The 5,718-nt window shown below is 36.6% G+C and overlaps 1 non-coding gene across 1 annotated transcript; it reads left to right on the top strand.

Moving 5' to 3' along the window:
• The first annotated feature begins 4,421 nt into the window (after positions 1 to 4,421).
• Trnaa-ugc (transfer RNA alanine (anticodon UGC)) lies at positions 4,422 to 4,494 on the top strand. Its single transcript has one exon. It is a non-coding gene; the product is annotated as a tRNA-Ala (tRNA).
• The last annotated feature ends 1,224 nt before the right edge of the window (positions 4,495 to 5,718 follow it).

Below are 5,718 nucleotides of genomic sequence, written 5' to 3'. Positions count from 1 at the left end.
TCCCTCTGGCTCGACGACAAATTGAGGAGACTCGGGTGACTGTGCCTCACCCCCCCTACCAGGAGACCAACTGCTTATGTCACCACTGGTATTGATGAAGTTCCCTCCTCCGCCGCTTTCTGCAGACATCAGATCTCTGCCATGTTGGTATCCTATGCGAATGGCAGCATTTCGTTCCCCTTGCCGGGCAACCAAAGCAACGGGTGAGTCCTGACCGGCCCTCAGCAGGACCCGGACCGAGAAGCAGTTTCCGCGGGCTCCTAGCCCCGGGCCAGGGAAGTTCCGGGAGCCGGAACTCGGCCACTCCGTGCTCGGTGTAAGCTCCTATAAATGTAAGCTCCAAGAAGCAGTCCCTGCGGGCTCAGTTCCGGGAGCCGGAACTCGGCCGCCCCGCCCTCGGTATTCACTCTGATAAGATCAGGTTCTAAGAAGCACCCAGGCGCTGAGCCCTAGCAATCTGTCTGCAAGCCGCAGGCGAATTGCAGCCTGAAATTACCTATTCTATGGCTGAATGAGCTGCGGTCAGTCGAAAACAGGGGTGGTGACGTCAGTTTACCAACATGGTGGCTGCTGGCCTCCTCTGTGGTCTGACCGGTGTGGAGAACCGAGATGGACCGCTTCCTTCCCCCGTCTCGAACCCAGAATTCAGCCCTGAGTACTGTGCTTGCACGGCTGGCAGAAACTGCAGCGCTGTAACCCTGCGTCTCTATCCCAGCGCACGCTGCAGATTCTAGCCACGGGGCGATTTGCTGAATAAGCAGTGTTACCCTCTGTGCGACAAACCTCTCGCGTTTGAGTCCCCGTAGCTGATCCTCGTGCGATGGAAATCCTTCCTCCAGGTTCCGGAGCACCCCGCTATTGCTGGAAATTCCTAACAAGATATCCTTTAGCCGTCCTGACTTGTCATACTCCCACATAGTGAAGCAGCACACGGGGGCAATGCACTCCCCTCGCCGCCATCTACACAGCTTGATTTTAAATGAAGAACTCGGGGTCTAGGGTGTTCACAAGTATGTGTGGTGAATTTAGTTAGTGGAGGGCAAACAGGAATAGAAGGATGACAGAACAGACTGGCACACCCACAATACTGTGACTGGACACTAGGTGACTACTAACTTATGTTAATTTGTTGATTTTTCTCATACAGTCTAAATCTGCTCTCCATCCTCAGATGTGCACAATTTTTTTTTCACTTCATTTACACATAATTTTATATTCAAACAAGGGAAATTTTAGGAAAGTATCAACTATGGGTCATATTTTACAATGCATTCAGTTTGGTGGAACTTTCTTCTCTTTGAAAATTTACTCATATGGAGATAACCCATGGAGCTGACACCCCAACATAGTTGCTTATCTAAGTAGATTTTCAGGAAATTATTCATGGATAATTGAAATTTCAGCCAAGAGTGAGTGATAAAGAAAAACCCAAATAGTGAACTCTGAAAGGCATTTGGTTTTTATATTGGCCAATTAATTCTTGCATTTTAAAGGATTCTCACAATTTTCTTACCTTATGTTACACGAATCAACTTTAAATAGACTTTCAGTGATTTACTTTTTATTACCCATTAACACTGGGGCATTTCCTGGTGTTATCATGTTTTACCTACATCTTATGGTAACTTGATGTGTCGCAACCTAAGAATTGTGCTGTGAATTACCTCATGCATATTTAAGTAATCAGTAAGGTGATTAGAAAAAGCCTTCAGTGTGCTTGGGTAAAGCAAAGGAACTGTGTTGTTCTGGGTTCTCCACAAAAACAGAATCTATAGGAGGTGTATGTGTGTGTGTGTGTGTGTGTGTGTGTGTGTGTACATTCATACACAAAGCCTTCTGTATCAGTGGGTTGGTCCTAAATTTATGAATGCAACCACGGTTTATAAAAACAAAAAATTTAAAAAACTGTATCTGAACTAAACATGTACAGACTTTTTTCTCATCATGATTCCCTGAGCAATAGAGTAAAAAATGATTTTGCATTGTATTATAAGTAGTCTAGAAATGCTTAAAAGAATACAGTAGCATATGTATAGGTTATATAAAAACACTATACTATTTTATATTTTATATAGGGACCTTGAGCATCTGTGAATTTTGATATCCTTTGGAGTGCTCTGATGAATCCTCTATGGATACTGAGAGGTGAGGGTGTGTTTGTGTGCATCTTTGTAAGTGTATAACCTATGTGTGTTTATATGTATGATATGTATGAATATGTGTGAATATAATACATGTCTATGCATACATGTACTTATTTTAAGGAATTAAAGAAATTGACTCATGCAATAGCAAAAATCAGCAAGCTGGAAACCCAAGGAGGAATTAATGGTGAACCTAATTCCAAAGGTAAACACAGATTTCCTCTTCTTTGAGGAATTCAGTCTTTTTAGCATGAACCTTCAACTGATGAGAGTGGCCTGCCATATTACAAACATTCAGATGTTGATGTGCTTTACTCAATGCTCCTGAATTCAGTTTTACTCTCATATAGAAAATGCCCTCCCCAAAACATTGACACTAGTATCTGACCAACTATCTGAGTATTGTGGTCTTGCTAAGCTGACACACAATGTTAATCATCACAGGAACCCTTTTCTGGAGAGATCCTCCCTGACACCTTGCAGTATATTATCACACAGAACTAACTGGGAGAGCCCTCGATCAGAATCTCCTTGAACATATGACTTCCTTGACACCTCAATCATAATTACTCCCTAAGGTAAGCTGGGTGACAAAAGCAATCAAAACGATTGATTCAAACAAATTTATTTCGTGCAGTATCCTCCTCCTAACACTTTGGAAATCACCTATGAAACATTTTGAAGGACATAAATGTTGCATTAAGAATATGTGACTTTGCATTCAAACTGTTCTGAAAGGGTTCAGTGAAAGCACTTTTTTTCCTAAGACAAATAAATATTTATTTTATAAAGTGATTAAGTTTATATGTTCTAAACTCATTTGAAATATTTTTCTTGCAAAAGATTATAGCATAATGTATTTGTACATAGCAAGAAGATGTCAACGATATATTTATGATAACTTGAATATCCCTGTAAATGCCCTAAGTAACATTTTACATGGATAAATTCTCTCTCTTTCAAAAATGTATTGAAAGCCAACTCTACATCTATTCTATGGGACTTGCAATCTGGCTTTTTCTCCCTTCACCATCTAGTTTCAACCCTGGTGCTAAGTGTGTTTTCCAATTCACTCTTGTTGTCAACCATTGCTGGTTTCTTGAATTTGAAAATGCGTGAGGTAGGTGTAATTTGACAGAAAACTTCAGATATGCTCCAGGGACTGCTCTAAATCTAAGAAGTACATCCGAGATTCCCAGGAGGTACTCCACTTCTGTGATGCTAGCACCACCCATTCCCAGAGGAACTCTGTCTTGATGAACATAACAGGCACTGTGGCATCAAAAAAAAAAAATTGTGGAAAAAAACTACAGCTGTGTCTTCTTTTCCAGGCTCTGCCACACTGTAAGTTTAGGTAAGTAAAATAAATGAAGTAAAACAAATTTGTAATTTTTTAAATTTGATCATCTGTAAAAGGAGTGGAAAGATTCATGTCTAAGTGATTTTGTTAAGGGATTATATTACTTTCTATTATAATACATAAATTTAACATTAGCCATTTCAAACTACTCTGTTTATCATAGGAAAGTTTTGACATCAGTGCCTATATTTGGAAAATCTGACATTTATGAGAAATATTATATTATTAGAATTTTAATGTAAATATAGCTGCCTTAGTGTTTAAGGAAGTTATATTTTTCATATGAAATAATTGGTTCTCTGTGATGTTTTAGTACCAGAAGTTTGGGGTCACAAGTGAAACCATTCCCTTTCTCTACTTTTATTTGAACATAAATAATTAGCTTGATCTGTTGATTTGTTTGACCACTTCAAGACTATGAACATTTATTGTCTTCTAATTATGGAATGAACCCTGTAGCTCCTATATAGGTCACATGCTCTCAGTTATCCAAATTTATCCCTATGTTCATTCTTTCATTTATGCAGGGTCACGTATTTTCAAGAACATCACACAAGTTAAATGGCATCTCTTTCAGAGGTATTAAAGTAGATGTAAGACTGTCAATTTTAAGAACAAATCCCAGGTAGGGATGAAATTGGATTTCTCAACTAAATTTTTAATCAAATTGCGTAATTGGATTTAATGAGATAGATCAACATGGAGTAAACTGACCTATATTAGACTATTAAATGGACTTTGACAAGTGAGTACTGTTGTTTAGTCAATAAAATCTTGATACAGAACATTAACATCTGTCTGAAGGTTCATCTGGCTCCTCTGCAATCAATTGGTCTTTTCTGTGTGATGAAAGTTGTATAAAGACACTTTTAGCCACCTAGTCTGCACGAATTAAAAAAAAAATATGAATGGGGGCTGGGGATATAGCTCAGTTGGTAGAGTGCTTGCCTTGCATGCACAAGGCCCTGGGTTCAATCCCCAGCACCACCAAAAAAAAAAAAAAAAAAAAAAAAAAAAAGGATATTAAATTGTGATAAATGCTATTTCTGCATCTATTCTGAGTCATTTGGGATGGTTGTATACTTTTCATTTCTTAGTACATGAATAAAGTAAATTACAACAACTGATTCATGAAGGCTAAACCATCCCTGCACTATCCGGATAAACTCAACTTGGCTATGATATATGACTTTTTTATATATGGCTTAATTCATGCCAAATTTAGGATAAGTATTTTAAAATTTATTTTTAGAGATATTTGCCTGTAATTTTATTGCAATATCTTCTAATTTTTTTCATTTGATTAATGCTCCTTAAAGCAATGAGTTGGAATGAGTACCCTTTTCTTCATTTCCTAGAAGAGTTTGCCTAGAACTCTTACTCTTTAAACACTAGAATTCACCAGCATGGTGCTGAAGACATAAAGCTTCTTCTTAGAGAATTTTCATTGAAAATTCAGTTGCTTTAAAAAATAAAAATATTTATGCTATGCCTTTTCTTTCTTTTTTTTTTTCTTTCCACAAGTGAATTTTGTTAGTTGATTTATTCTGAGGTATTTTTCTGTTTTATCTGCTATTAAATTGGCATAAAATTGTTCATAGTATTTTCTTGTTGTCATTTTAAATGGCAGTATTTGCAACATTATTCCCCCCTGAGTTATGATTCTGGCCATCTGTATCAATGGTCTATTTTTCTCATTACATTAGCTACAAGACAGTCAGTTTTATTGAACTGAAGAAATTAATTTTGAAAATTGTTTACTTACTCCATTATTTTTGAGTTTTCTATTTCACTTATTTTTGCCCTTATCATTAGCAATTTTATCCATCTGCTGATTTGGGGTTAATTTTTCTTTTCTTTTTTCTAGTTTCTTAAAATCATAGATAAATAATTTGTGAACTTTCTTGCTTTAAATTCATTTTCAAACTCCTTTATGTATATCTAAAAACATTTAAAATGCCAAATATTCATTTTAATTTAGTCATATTGCCTTATTTGTTGTAATTTACTTTATTCATGTACTAATTATTTCTTCATTGACCAATGTATTATTTAGATATATATTGTGTAATTTCTAGATACTTGATTTTCAGATATTACTTGTTATTGATATCTAATTTTTTTTTCTTTTTTAATTTTTTATTGTGGGTTGTTCAAAACATTACAAATTTCTTGACATATCATATTCCACACTTTGATTCAAGTGGGTTATGA

The sequence above is a fragment of the Marmota flaviventris genome, chromosome 3 (assembly GCF_047511675.1).
Source record: "Marmota flaviventris isolate mMarFla1 chromosome 3, mMarFla1.hap1, whole genome shotgun sequence".
NCBI lineage: Eukaryota > Metazoa > Chordata > Mammalia > Rodentia > Sciuridae > Marmota > Marmota flaviventris.
Note: the sequence above shows the minus strand (reverse complement) of the source record. Positions and strands in the feature narration are given on the sequence as shown.